Source organism: Pinus tabuliformis, chromosome 5_2 (genome assembly GCF_031772625.1).
Source record: "Pinus tabuliformis cultivar Carrire ecotype Pingquan chromosome 5_2, CPIR1, whole genome shotgun sequence".
NCBI lineage: Eukaryota > Viridiplantae > Streptophyta > Pinopsida > Pinales > Pinaceae > Pinus > Pinus tabuliformis.
In genome coordinates, this window is record NC_142306.1 from 384,061,866 (window position 1) to 384,078,133 (window position 16,268).

General features: G+C 35.3%; 1 pseudogene; it reads right to left on the reverse strand.

Moving 5' to 3' along the window:
* Positions 1-1,451: 1,451 nt before the first annotated feature.
* Positions 1,452-16,268, reverse strand: part of LOC149159083 (uncharacterized) — an 82,681-nt pseudogene continuing 67,864 nt past the window's right edge.

Consider the following 16,268-nt stretch of genomic DNA (forward strand, 5'->3'; position numbering starts at 1 on the left):
TGATTTTTGTTTTCATGTTTTACTACCTCCCTATAACTATATACTATCCTTGACCTATTTGGACATACACCATTTGAATATATGTTTCTTATAGCCCATGCCTAAGTTTTCTGCAGACGAGGAAATTAAGAAACACCCCCAAAATAATTTTCTTGACTCGTTACTCCCTCCACTTTATCATCATGACTTCCATCTATTTCTCCCTAAATATTTTGTTGCTGCTTCAATGCCAAACATGCCATCGAAAGAGAATAAGAATTATGACCTCTAGGGGAGATATAACAAACATCATGACACACGATGTGAGATTTGAACTCAAATCTCCATTATACTATAAGGAGATGCATTTTCGCTTTTATGTAAGTTTGTTTCTTTATAGTATTGTCCAAATTAAGGTTATATTTAAGGGTTTCTTGATTAAAATATTCAACATCAAAGGTTTCTACCTTTACAGGAGACTCTCGTGATTTAGCTGATATGCACCCTAACTTGTTTAGTTGTACAAGTTTTCCATGAATGCCTAAATAAAATGACATGTCACTAGATATTCATTTCCTCATTCAAGAGGTCATTGCATCATCTAATCCAGTGCCTAGATCCTTTAATAATAGCCCATCAAATTCACAATATTCTTGGTCTTTCGAGTCTTCCTCCTTGGTTGGAGACTGGGATAGAATTTTCTCAATACAATTTGCTTCGTTGGCTAGAACAAGGGGTACCTATGCTTGTTATTTTTCTGGCTCTTTGAATGCTATTTTATTTTTTTCTGTGTTACCTGGGGTTCAATACCATCATCATCATATAGAATACGACTATCCCGAAGTGGCCATAAATTTCCTTTATTATAAGGATATTTTATTCTAAATCCACCTACAAGATAGGAAACAAGACCCACACTAAACTCTACAATAGACTTCAGATGTCTACAAAGAAATTCCCTCCAATAAACTATATAATAGACTTCATATGTCCACAAAGAACTTCCCGAGGGAAACCCAGCCACCAAGGGTTTTAGATCAATCAATTTCTCTCAATATTTTCAAGCACTATTAAACTTCTGAAAAACGTAGAAGCTTCGGAAGGTGGTTGAAAATAATCCCAACTATTTCATTAAATGAATTTGATCGTCATTTCTGTAGTAGAAAATAAAACCCATAGAAGATGTTGGAAATAGTTTCATCTATCTCATTAACTCAATTTTATCGTGTCATTTATGGAGTACCAAAATAATCCAGCACTGAATGAACACTAAAGTAATTAATTTTTTACTAGCTTACTATTTTTCATATCTGCAAGAAATTAGTAACAAAGAATCAACATTAATAAATTAAAAATGTTGGAAATTTTATTTGGTATGGTCATTAAATGAAAAATTAAATGTCCAACAAGCTTTTGTATTGCAAGCAATCAACATGCAAGCCAAACAGATATATATTAAAAATTTTATTAAGCTACCATAAGGTGACAACCATTGGTGTATAAGGTTTCAAAGGACTGCCATACTCACTAGCCAAAACAAAGTCACATATCTTCAATTCACCACAATTGATTACAAGAAGCTTTGAATTCTTCAAGTCCCTAGAAAAGATAAACAAAGTATATAGCTACATTCAACATCAATTTTCATAAAAACTCTATATAAGTCTCCTTGTATTTTATCTTCGATAAATAGACGAAGAAAGAATGTAAAAAAATATATCAAGTGCACAAATGGCATGGACAAAACACTCTTTGTATGTTATCTTCGATCATAGATGAAGAAAACACCTAACAAAATATATCAAGGGGACACATGGCATGCATAATACACATCATTTAAAAAAAATAGAGAATGTAAGTGAAAACATAAGGAACTTGTACCTATGCAGAACCCAATTATCATGAAGGTATTTAACACCCTCAAAGAGTTGCAACATAAAACATTTAACTTCGCTCTAGCTGAAAGACTTTTTCATTGTTTCCATCAGTCCTTTTAGATCATGCTCCATGTATTCCATCACCATAAAAATGTTGTCCAAGTTGCTTCCTCCACTACTTCCTTTACATCAAAAACCTATGAGTGATGGAAGGATAGAAAGACATTTATCTCTTTTAGAGAAGTCATCAGAAATCCATCTCTCTCTTTTTCAATTTTTACCTTTTTTAGAGTGACTATCTCCCTAGATTTCTTATTATTAGATATGTAGACAACTCCATATTTTCCTTCATCTATCTTGGTAGGCCTCTCAAATTCATCAACAATTCTACAACCTTGTATCATATCAATCATTTGTTGTGCGAGTGGAATCTCAAGTTGAATTGAGGACTTGGGCTCATCGTGAGACTCCGATTTAGGTGGTTGTCCAATATTATTATCTTCACTATTGTTGCCATCATCCAGTTCCATAAGCTCTCATTGATTCAAATCCAAGTCATATTGTTCATCTCTTCTTACATCATCTTTCCCTGAGACACCACCAATACCTTAACCTGCATCATCCTTGAAATTTTTTTATTTTCCTTTTGCGCCCTTTGATTTCTCTCCCACGTATTCTCCTGGTATAGAGAAATACTCTAACCACTTCCATGATTAATACCACTGCACTCTGAAGAGTACCTCCCCTACTCACTGTCCATGTTGGTTGAATATCTCTTCCGTTTCTTTATGCCCTCATTCTCAGGCCTTGCATCTCTAGCATAGTTATATTCATCTACCCAGCGAGAAGCTGAAATGTAGCAATGTTGTAAAGGCTCTTCCTCATCTTAAAGCTTCAAAATTTCAAGTAGATTTCCAAGTTCCCTCTCATTCTTTGATGACGTAGATTGAAGTTTTTCCGTTGGAAAAATATCCTCTTCTTTGGCATCCCTTCCATTGCCTTCAGAATGAGGAGTTGGCAGTTCAGCCAAGAGTGGATAAATAGAATCTTCACATTCTTGATGTGTGAAGAAAGGTGTAGGTCCTTTTGATCCAGTCCCATGTGTGTTCCTGCTTCCAGAGCCACTTGAAGAAATCTTGTTAAAGACAATGGATTTTCCATGCACCAAGGATTTTGGTTTCTATTCATTGTCAACATGATCACATTGTGCTGTTGATTTTTCTTTTCTAGGGCTCTTAGACAGTTTGTGCATCTTATCAACCACTTCCATGAATTTTCAACATTTCTTTTCTGAAGGGGTCATGGTCTTTCTTTCTTACGTTTCTAACCTTCAAGAAAATCTTATAAAACAACTTTATGCTTTCTACTACTAATTGCAGAAACTGATAATAGACATTGCCTTGACTTTTTGAGTTTAGATAATTGTGCGGTTAGACTTCTCATCATATTTTTAAGGAAAACACTCTCTTATTAAAAGGTATATTCCTTTACCAGAGTAGATTTTTCTATAAGAGGAAACGTTTGCTCTAAAACATTTATCCTCTTATTGAGACATTTATGCATCTTCTATCTGCTAAATATCTGTTGCTTTAGTCTTGTGTCAGTTTTGAAAGCATCCTCAACAATTTCATTATTTTTGTTGTCATGTTTTACTACTTCCCTGGAACTATAAACTCTCCTTGACCTCTTTGGACATACAAAATTTGCAGACATGTTTCTTACAGCCCATGCCTGAGTTTTCTGCAAAGGAGGAAATGAAGAAATAGCGCCAAAAGAATTTTCTTAACTTGTTACCCCCTCCACATTATCATCATGATTTCCATCTATTACTCCATGAATGTTTTGTTGTTTCTTTGATGCCAAACATGCTTGTAAAAGAGAATAATATTTTTGACTTGTAGGGGAGATATAACAAACATCATGATATCCGCTGCAAGATTTGAACTCAAATATCCATCCTAGAGTAAGGATATGCATTTTTGCTCTTATGCAAGGTTGTTTCTTTATAGTCTTGTCCAAATTAAGATTACAGTTAAGGGTTTCTTGAGGAAAATATTCAACATCAAAGGTTTCTGCTTTTGCAGAAGAATCCCATGAGTCATCATGTATGCACCCTAACATGTTCACCTGTACATGTTTTCCATGAATTCCTAAATAAAGTGACATGTCACTAGATATTACTTTCCTCATTAAAGATGTCATTGTATCCTCCAACCCACTACTAGATCCTTCAATAATTCCCCATCAAATTCACAATATTCTTGGTCTTCCTAGTCTGCCTCCTTGGTTGGAGACTTAGACATAATTTTGTCAATACAATCTACTTCATTGGCTAGAACAAGGGGTACCTATTCTTATTCTTTTTCTGTCTCTTTGAATGTCATTTTTTTTTGTGTGTGAACGGGGTTCAATATCAATGTCACCATCATCTAGAATATGACTATCCCAAAGTGGCCCTCAATTTCCTTTCATATAAGGAGCTTTTCTTCTAAATCCACCAGCAAGATTGGAAAAAGTACCTCCACTAAAATTTGCAATAAACATCAGATGTATACAAAGAACTTCACTCCACTAAACTATGCAATAGACTTAAGATGTCTACAAAGAAATTCCCGAAGTAAACCTAGCCACCAAGGCTTTTATGTCAATCAGTTTCTCTCAATATTTCCAACCATTATTGAATTTTTGCAAAACCTAGAATCTTTGGAAGGTGGGTGAAAAATAATCCCAACTATTTCATTAAATTAATTTGATCATCATTTCCAGAGTACAAAAGAAAACCCATATAAGATGTTGGAAATAATTGCATCTATTTCATTGAATGAATTTGATTGCATCATTTCTGGAGTACAAAAAGAATATGGAGAAGGAGCATCATCATATCCCTTTCCTTTCTCAAGAGCTTTAGATTTACAGTCCCTTCTGAAGTGCCCTTGCTTTCCGCATTTCCAACACACCTTTATATATTTTCCTAGATATTTAGATGTCCCTCTAGATTTAGATCTCCCACTCGAGGACTTATCTTGTTTCTAGTCTGGGACCATCCTCATATAGACAAGGCATCACCATTCTGGCTTCCATATTTTCCCATCTCATCTACTCCGACAGTAAGGATGAGACTATTTCACCAAATTGCACGGTAGTTGCATTGCTACCTATTGCAACAACCAGACTATCCCACGAATTTGGTAGAGAACACAACAAACTGATGCACTTATCCTCGTCTAAATTTTTAATATTAACAAATAATAACTAGATTACCACAATATTAAATGCATTCAGATGCTCTATCGCTATGTCTCCATCTTTCATCCATAGGTCATAGAGCTTTTTTCGTAGGAACAATTTATTAATCAGAGATGTAGATTGGTACAATGTCCATAAATTGTCCCACAAAACTTTCACTGAAGCTTCCCCTCATACATTCAGCAATACTAAATCTAAGAGACACAATTGTATTGTGCTCTTTGCCTTCCTATTCAACTTTTCCCAGTCTTCAGCTAACATTTTTGTTGGTTTAGTACACTGATCTACTGTGATCCACTAATCTTTATCCACCAACAGATCCTCCATCTTGAGTTTCCACAAATCAAAACTTTGACCATTAAATTTCTTGATCTTTACCTTTCCATTGCTCTTCATCTTCTTTCACCACAAGAATCCATCCCGCGGATCTCCCACTGAATAGGGTCTACCACAGGCCCGAGCAAAAAAGTCCTCAATACCAAGGGCATCCCCTTGAAGCCAAAACAACTCTCATACGAATTGTAGGCTTTAACATCATACATAAATTACTTGCATACAAATTCTAAAAAAAAAAAAAAATAAACAATGGCTAGAGCATAAAACATGAAATAGGTATACACAGAGATTTTCCCCTAGATCCCAAAACGGGGACTACTAGATTGATTTTCATTATGTTCCTTTCAATGTTACAATACATATATATACATGTTGAAGCATCCGTAAACCCCAATCCATTAACCCTGGATTAGAACATAACCATAGTTCCCTTGGCCGAATATACAAAATACCATGGATAGAAAACCAAATTGCCCAAAACCATGTGTGAAATCCATGCAAAAAAACATAGATAGGTCAACCCACCTAATATAGTGTCTAAAAAAAAATTTCCCATGGCGCTACCCGGGACCCAATGCAAGGGGGCTACTGCCCCTTGACATCGGGGGGCAACCGCCCCCACTTTGACCCCTTGGCAACACTTGGCACAACATGCAATGTACAAAGAGGGCTACCAGCCCCCCCTCCCCAAGCGTGGGGTAGTCATGGAAAGAATATAACAAAACCCAACAGAGACACCACCAATACTTTGACCTCCATCATCCTCATAAATTTTTGATTTTCCTCGTCCATCCTATGATCTCTATCCCACGTATTCTCCCTATTCAGGAGAAAGACTCTGACCATTTCCATTCTTAATGTTGCTGCAAACTGAAGCGTACCTCCCCTCCTCATTGTCCATGCTAGCCCAACGTCTCTTCCATTTCTTTGTGCCCTCATTCTCAAACCTTGTTTCTTTGGGAGAGTTATATTCATCTACTCAGCGAGAAGCTAAAATGTAGTGAGGTTGCAAAGGCTCTTCCTCATCTTCAAGATTTGAACCATCAGGAAGTTGTCCAAGTCCCCTCTCATCCTCTGACGACGTAGATTGAATTTCTTACATTGAAAAAATACCCTCTTCTTTGGCATCACTTCCATTGCCTCCAGAGTGATTAGCTCAAAGTTCGACCAAGAATGGAGAAACATAACCTTTACTTCCTTGATGTGTGAAGGAAGGGGTTAGTCCATTTGATCTAGATTCATGTGATTTTGTTCCTATAGAGTCTCTTGGAGAAATTTGGTTAAAGACACTAGATTTTCCATGCACCAAGGATTTTGTTTCCATCTATTGTCAAGAAGATCACATTGTGCAATTGATTTTTTATTTCTAGGGCTCTGAGATAGTTTGTGCATCTTATCAACCACTTCCATGCATTGTCAACATTTCTTTTCACAAGGGGGCATGGTCTCCCTTTCTTATCTTTCTAATTACCTTCAAGCAAATCTTATAAACCAACTTTATGCTTTCCACTACCAATTGCAAAAATTGCTAATAGACCTTGCCTTGACTTTTTGAGTTTCGGTCCTTGTGCACTTTCACTTCTCATCATATTTTTCTGGAAAAATATCTTTGATTCAAAGGTATATTCCTTTATCCTAGTATATTTTTCTATAAGAGGAAACATTTTCTCTGAAATATGTATCCTCTTATTGACACAGTTATGCATTTGTTGTCTCCTAAATACTCGTTGCTTTAGTCTCGTGTTAGTTTTGAAAGCATCCTCAACAATTTCATTATTGTTGTTTTCATGTTTTACTACTTCCCTAGAAATATAGACTCCCCTTGACCTCCTTGGACATACAAAATTTGAAGACATGTTTCTTGTATCCCATGCCCAAGTTTTCTGCAGAGGAGGAAATGAAGAAACACCATCAAAATAATTTTCTTGACTTGTTATCCCCTACACATTATCGTCATGATTTCCATATATTACTCCCTGAATTTTTTTTTCTACTTCCATGCCAAATATGCTTGTAAGAGAGAATAATAATTCTGACCTGTAGGGGAGATATAACGAACAACATGACACCCCCTGCGAGATTTGAACTCAAATCTCCATCACACAGTAAGGAGATGCATTTTTTCTTTTATGAAAGGTTGTTTCTTTACAGCCTTATCCAAATTAAGATTATACTTAAGGGTTGCTCGACGAAAATATTCAACATCAAAGGTTTCTCACTTTGCATGAGAATCTAATGATTCATCTAATATGCACCCTAACCTATTCAGTTGTACAGGTTTTCCATGAATGCCTAAATAAAGTGACATGTCACTAGATATTTCTTTCCTCATTGAAGAGGTCATTGCATCCTCCAATCCACTTGCTAGATCCTTCAATAATACCCCATAAAATTCAAAATCTTCTTGGTCTTTCGAGTCTACCTCCTTGGTTGGAGACTAGGACATAATTTTCTCAATACAATCTTCTTCATTGGCTAGAATAAGGGGTACCTGTGCTTGTTCTTTTTCTGGATCTTTGAATGTAATTATTATCTTTTTCTTTGTGTTAACTAGGGTTGAATATCGTCATCATCATCTAGAATATGACTATCTTGAGGTTTCCATAAATTTCCTTTCTTATGAGGAGCTTTTCTTCTAAATCCACCAGCAAGATAGGAAAAAAGACCTCCACTAAACTCTACAGTAGACTTGAGACATCTAAAAATAACTTCCATCCATTGAACTATGCCATTATTTCTATTATTAACAACCTATATCCATCTTAACCCAGGATCCATCAAATGTCGAGAGGGATCAAATATCTCGAGGTGAAAACATTTTTTTTATTGTAAAACTTGAGGAAAGGTTTGCACCTTGAGAAAATTGATCCCTCTTGGCACTTGATAGATCTAAGTTTAAGATGGATGTAGGATGGTTATATAATACTATATAATATCTACATTTATATCTATGTCTCTATTTCTTATTCCCTCTCTCTAGCTCACCCCAAAAACATACACACACTCTCTCTTTGTATCTATATATCTCCCTCTCCCTTACTCTCTCCCCACCTCTCTCCCTCTTTGTCTTTCTTCTTCCCTCCCCCTCTCTCCCCTTCAGCCTCCATCTCTCTCTCATTCCCTCTCTTGATTCCTCTCTCTCTTCCTTCCTCTGTCTCCCTTTCTCTCCCCCTTCCCTCTATCTATCCCCCATCACTCGCTTTATCTCTTCCCTCCAATTCTGTCACTTTCTCCCTCTCTCTCCTCTCTCTGCCCTCCATCTTTGTGTCTATCTCTCTCTCCTCTCTCCCCTCCATCTTTGTGTCTCCCTCCCTCTCTCTCTTCCCATTCTCCCCCTATCTCTTAAATTTGGTCCATTGTATTGTGTTTCTACCTCAATTGGTTGTAAAATATTAAACTTATATCTTGGATTAATACTTTTATATATAAATTTCACATCTTTATATATAAAAGTATTCACATTTTTTATTTTATTAAAAAGTTGATTTAATTTATATGATAATAGTCTTGGTAGTCATGACTATAGAGGGTTTTGATATATCTCAAAAATAATTAGAACCTTTTTTATTTTAGATTCAATTAAAAAAATATCATAAAATAAAATTAAAATAAAATATTTTATAGAATATTCCAATTGGGAAATAAGTTATGATTTTTGGGTATAAGGAATTGATAAGCCATGGTATTGGCCCATGGCATTATAGCAAAGCATATTCACAAGTTCATAACAGAAATGGCAAAGTGGGGTATATCCGTGGTTAAGAATCATGTCATATTGTTATATGATATTTTGATTGTGGAATAAGTTATGTTTATTTGGGAATGTGTTATTGATAAGTCATGGTGTTGGCCCATGGTATTGTAAAAAATCTACTTACAAGTTAATAATATCCATGGTAAAGTGGGGGTGAATATCCATGATTGAGAATCTTGTCATATTGTTATTAAATATTTTGATTGTGAAATAAGTTATATTTTTTGGGTATGTGGTATTGATAAGTCATGGTATCCCATTTACAAATTAAGGTGAATATCCACTGTTAAGATTCTTATCATACTTTGATTGTGAAATAAGTTATGGTTTTTGAGAATCTGGTATTGATAAGCCGTGATATTAGCCCATGGTATTGTAACAAATATTATACACAAGTTAATAACATAATCAAAATATTAAAAATTGAATTTTGTTATTTTTATTACCTTAACATTTTATTAAAATTGTTTACATATATATATATATATATATATATATATATATATATATATATATATATATATATATATATATATATATATATATATATATATATATATATATATATATATATATATATATATATATAAAATTCAATTTTATAATTATGTAGATAAGTGCATCTGTTTTGGAAAAGAGGAATTTTAATTTAGTTATCATAATTATTATATGGATGTTAGAGACTTAAACTCCATATAATATTCTTATTAGTAGTCATAAGTAGAAGGCTGAGATTTATATGGCCAGTCATTATGTTTTCTCTTCCCTTTTAATTGAATTTATTATTTAAAAAATTTCATATGAACATGTGTCATATGAATAAGATTTATGGTTGTTTGGACATGTGGTATTAGTAATCTGGGGTCCATGGTTACTATAAGAAAACCTATTTGGGGTAAATTTTCATGGTTAAAAATATTGTTACAAGTTTTCTTTAAATTTATATATGTTTAGCTCATATATTATTTCTTTTTATTGCACCGCCCTCTACAGCCAGTGTGGGGTAGATCTCACGTAAACATGTGCAAACGTAAAAGTAAATGTAAACATAAACATTTAACATGTAATGTTTAACATCTCACGTAAACATGTGCAAACGTAAAAGTAAATGTAAACATAAACATTTAACATGTAATGTTTAACATTTCAACCCTATTTAGAAATAAATCTGTTATTGCCTAGATTGATCGCAGGGGGAAGGAAGGCAATTATAGGGTAACCACAAACCAAGCTTAATCTGGTAGCTAGCCCTACCAGGTTGGGAGAGGGCTCTCTCCTAATGAATATCGCAAACGTAAATGTAAATGTAAATGTAAACGTAAACATAAACATCTAACATGTAATTGTTTACATTTAAAACCTATTTAGAAATCAATCTGTTATCACCTATATTGACTGCAGGCTGAAGGAAGGCAATTCTAGGGTAACCACAAACCAAGCTTAACCTGGTAGCTAGCCCTACCAGGTTCGAAGAGGGCTCTCTCCTAATGAATATCACTCACGATGATTGAATTAGGTAAATATTTTAGGCTAGGTATAGTAGGATGAAAGGTTTTGTTTGAATTTGTTTTGTTTTTGCTGGATCAAGTGGAGCTCGGCAGTTTAGGTCTGGGAAATTAGGTCAGAATACAGGGTGTTCTATGAGGCAAGGTAGGTATGGGATTTAGCACCTAAAATTAAGTGAGGTGAGGTGTCTAAGACTGGTGAGGAGCTGAGGAGGGCATGTGGCAATCATGTATCCTTCTCAAATAATAGAAAACATAGAATACTAAATGATTTCCCAAGGTATAGCACTGCAAACAATGGATTCCACCTATCTATCTTGATATCATTCAATTAGAAGCAGTGAAATAGATGATGGCATACATAAAATATGTAAACAACTAATAACAAAAGAAGAAACTATGCAAAAACACCATACCACATGGATCCCATAAATACAGCTGCAACTCATATTAATTTCCTTGCCAAACTGCTTACAATGATGTACAATCAAGCTCAGAGCATCCAAGTGAATCCAACCCTTGAAAATGAGAAAGAAAATACATCATATAGACATTTAAATCCCCCATCATAACCATCATGGGTCGAAACCATGAGAAGAGGAGTTGTTTCAACCATTTCCAAATAAGGACCAGGAATCTAGGCAGTCAAACAACTTGCCTTTAAAAGTAGGGAAACTGATTCGTTTGCCTGAAAACCACCTCTAACTAATGAATCTATCCTATAACACTATTTTACCATTACATTTACATGTTATTTCATCAATTAAATCAGTGAAATCATCCATGAGGAGAGAGAAATCAATTTGACAATCAAAATAGGCGAATTTGAGTTTCTTGAGCAACTAGTCCTAAGCGCAGCGAGACTTTCCACTTGATTTTGGAGGCCCTCCCCTTAGCCAAATTGAGCCCATGATAGCTCATCGGAAAGGCCCTCAAGTCTAGTTTCCGGAAAACCTAAAATTTGTGAATTTAGAGGTCATTTTACCCCCCAAAACTTGAATCTCCCAAGACTGCTTCTGTGTGTCCAAAAAGAGGCAGAAAGGTCATTTTTTGGTAGTTTTTGGACCTTTTGGTGAACCAGATCTGCTCCAAAACTTCTGAAAATTTCTACGGTGCATGTCCTCATAATTCTGAATCCAAAAATTCCAACTTTTTCTCCAATGGATGCCTCAGGAAAAAGCGCAGTGCCGGTGGCGTTGTGCTTCTAGGCAAAATTTCAAAAATGCAAAAACTTCTCAAAATTTCCCCAAATTTGGCATGGAACACCACCATCAACTAATTTGATGGACTAGGGAGGCATCAGCCAACATCTTCAATCTATCTTGCTTCCTTTTGCCTTCCAAAGCTCTCCTTAGCCTAGCCTTTAGTTTTCTAATCCTCATGTTACAAATTTTGTTGCGGGTCATGTAATGGTATGCCATGTGTCGGAGCATTTTCTTATCCCTGTTGGCCTTTTCAGTAAGTCCTTCAAGATGTATTTTAACTCACTCAAGACAAGTTTCCCTATCATTTTCAATCTCCTTCTCAATAGAATTCAATGTGACATGAGCCTCTTTGACAATTTGCCTATTTGCTTTCACCATTTCTAGCTCCATGAGGACTTGTTTGTCACTCAACTGTTTGTTTTCCTATTCCAAGTATTTGATGATGAATTTGGATCTCTCTAAGTTGTCTTCCAAAGCTTGTATTTGAGCTTCCCTTTCCTTTATGATGATGTCCTTGATAGTTTCTTTATCCTGAGTCTCCAAGTTAATGATATTAACTCCATGATGAGTATAGCGTTGTTGCGGCTCCTCATGCTCAATCAAGTCAAAATCTCTTTCCTCCTCATCACCAAGATCTTCCTCCTGCATTTTTTCCTTGCCTTTGCTCAACTGCTCAACCTGTACCTGTTTTTTCAATGTAGAAGGCAAAGCCCCTTCCACACCTTGTGGAGATAACATTTTCCTGTGGACTGATGAAGAGGGCAAGGTCCCTTCCACACCTTGTGCCTCTCTGATATGTCAAGTACAATGGCATCTAAGTAGTTTTGGTTTCCTTGACCTCTTTCCTTGTTTCCCCATGGCTAGAAGGCCCACCTTCTTCTTGATGCACTGGTGATGGGATTTGTGGACCTTTGAACATCTCATGAGAAATGAAAGTCTCTCAAGGAATGTTAAGAAGACTGAGATGGTGAAGAACAATGATTTTGATTAAGGAGTAATGATAGATGATGTTCAATTGCTAAGGGTATGGCTTCTTCTACACAAGGTAAGCTATTTTGTCAATATTTCTAAACAAGAAGTATGGGAGATTCATCATCTTTACCCTGGTGAAGTACATGAGGAATCTGATATGGTAAGCATACAACCGGGAGAGTCTGCCTTCACAAGTGAAATATTTGATGATAATCCTCATCAGTGGAACATACCTGCTCTCCAAAAATTTAAAGGGGAAAAGTCCCTTTACCTGTTTCCTGTATTGAGCCTTGATATAAGGCTCATAGTAATGCTCATGAAGGTCTTGACCCTTGTACCATTTCTCACCCACATTCGGGATTCTAGTGGCCTCTGAAATGACAGTTGGTGATATTTTGAAGGTTACTCCGGCAAGTGTCACCTCATGGTTATGCAAATAAGCCAGAAAAAGTCTGGACAACTGATGATGAAATTGAGCTCTTTCCACTAGTTCACAGAATTCAAAACATCCTTGGTGTTTGAAACAAGAGACTGCAAGTTGGAAAGCCTGTAATTTTCTTAAATTGGTGGGCTCTTCTCTTATGATTTTTCTTCCCTTGTGGGGCTTTCTGTGCCTATGTCTCTCTAGAGAACTATCATTGGCTGTCTCCTCCTCATACTCAAAATCACTACCTCTATCCATGATTTAGCTGACTCTCTTAGCTTGCACAGTTTTAACAATGTATGAACATTTAACACAAAAGGTAGCATATCACACCTAGATTTAACTTAGCTAAGGTTTAAAATACTGTAGTACACAAGGGAGGGGTGTTACATACTCCCCTCCTTAAATTTTACACCGTCCTCGGTGTATCACTACATCATGTTCTCGTTCAAAGGTAGCTGGTTTCTAGTCAATAGCTCTCATGGCTCTGCCATCTGATGCAATTTTTCCAATGTACATTTACCACAAGGAGTGCTCCCAGCATCTCTCCTTCCATAGCTACATTGGCATCAAGGAGAGCTCCCAACATCTCTCCTTCTGTAGCTACCTGTCACACTTTTTTTTCAATCCATTTGTGAGAATTTACTGATGCAAAGTTTAACTATGATAAATATCATAATCTCTTACTATTAAAGCAGTTATTGCTTATCATTTATTTTATCTAAAGAATGCATGTCCTCTAGTTTCATTCTTTCAAGCCTTTGTGTTCTTGTCGAACACGTGCTTCTTGCGGTCTCTCTACATACAATGCATCAGTAATCATATTTTCCACATTAATATGTTATACACAAGGTATGTTATACACACCAATACACATTTCATTTTTCAACCTTGTAGCTTATGTAGTTATATGGTCCCATATGTACTGTTGTACATAGTCCAGCTCTGGTACAACTTATAATACCATCCTCATGGTATCACCTGCATGACATAAACTTTATCCACATATTTTTCCACTATGTTAGTATCATACCAACATTCAATTTTCATGGTTCATCTATGTAATTAAGAAAGTTTTTTATGTCATGTGTAAATCAATTCCACATGTCATGTGGTTACAATTTCAATCGCATATATTGGATTCATGCATACCTTCTGCTTAATGTTCTAAAGTAGATTATTAACTCATAGCTGTCGAAGTTTAATGTTCATGAGATCATTAATTCACCTCGTAATGTTCATGAGATCATTAATTCACCTCGTATGTTTTACTGTCGCTATATTTATGCTTAAACAACTTGTTGACCATGCATAATTCTGTGTAGTCATACATGAAAGTTTTTACTACTTACAATCCTAGACTCCTTGTAGTTGTAAGTGTTTATGATATGAGGGTATTTACATGTTAGCTGTTCTTAACATTAAATCACCCTTTACCAAAAGCAGAGTTATCTGTTTATGAATTCTTGTTTAAATCATGCAACATTTCCTTATGTTGTCCAGACGCCTTATCAATGAAATCTCATAAGAGATCCTCTCAAGATTTCTTGATACAAATTATGATATCAATCTATTTTAAATAGATTGTTAAATATCATTTAATTGACTCACGGGTTCATACCATATTGATTTCTCATGTACCCTAGTCTTATGCATGAACGTTTTTCCAATTAACCATAGGTATCATATGTTTCGTAATGATGATTACATTTAGATTTACTAGATGTCTCATACACCCATATATGTACATCCCACAACAAGGTTATTGTAATTTGTTCCACTTCAGTATATTGGTCCCATGCAGTTTTCATAATAAGTAAGATGGCTCCATAGCCCCAAGCCACAGCAACTACCTACTATGTAGCTACCCTTTAAGTAATGAGAGTCACAAGCATAACAATGAAATCATTCATCATACATATTGCTACTCCCTCAATTTCATAACTATAACTTCATAAAAAATTAAACCAACAAATTAATCAAATTTTGCAGGTAGAAAATTTCTTGAACAACCATTATCGATTTAACACTTCTTCACAATTCCAAATGAGCAGTTATTAACCCATGCAAACTACTTTTTCCATGCAGAATTTCCAAGTTTTTCCAAAAGAGTTTTCAACTCTATGTTGCACTTATCTCAACAATTTGCAATATTCATTCATCGTGCCTTATGCATAATTTGCCCCTACCCACAAAAAAAACATATTTAGAAACAAATTCTTCATTGATTACAATACATTGGTTAATGTGTTAACACCGCCTATGTCCTTCAATTATTTTTAACATTTTAACATTTTTTTTATATACAAAAATCACAGAAAGAACAAGGAATATTTTATTTTATCATATATAACCGAAACTTATTAAAATCGCTATAATCCATTTCTTCTAAAGCAGATTTTATAATCGATGGTAAGTCGTTATAAGTCTAATGTGTACATGATAACAAAAAAATAAAAATAAATTATTTAACCAAGCACCTGAGATCAGCTAACTTTTAACATTCACATGGATTGTTCCATCTCATCCTCTGCACGTTCACTCTGGTTGGCTCACTACAAATACATGCAACATCAATATGTTGCATTCCCCCCAGCTACACATGACATCTTATGCTGGATCACACAGTCATTATCTGCAAGGCCAATTCTGCTTACAAACAACATCGATATTTACAATGTTCGACCGATAACAGATCTCCTCACTAGTTACACAATTTGTATATATTTGTTAAAGAAATACACAATTACATCTATGGGCCTTTATGGTCCTGACAGACCTGCTCTTCATCTAATGGCCATTGTTTTAGATGCCCGTAGGCTACATTTATAGCAACAATAAAAACTAAGGATCGGATCCTCATCCAAAGTAATCCCTAAAATCATTCATGATTCTAGAACTTGGAAAAATCAATCTATTATCTGAAATATTGTTTTCATGGCTACATTCACTTTCTAGAAGCTAGTATTT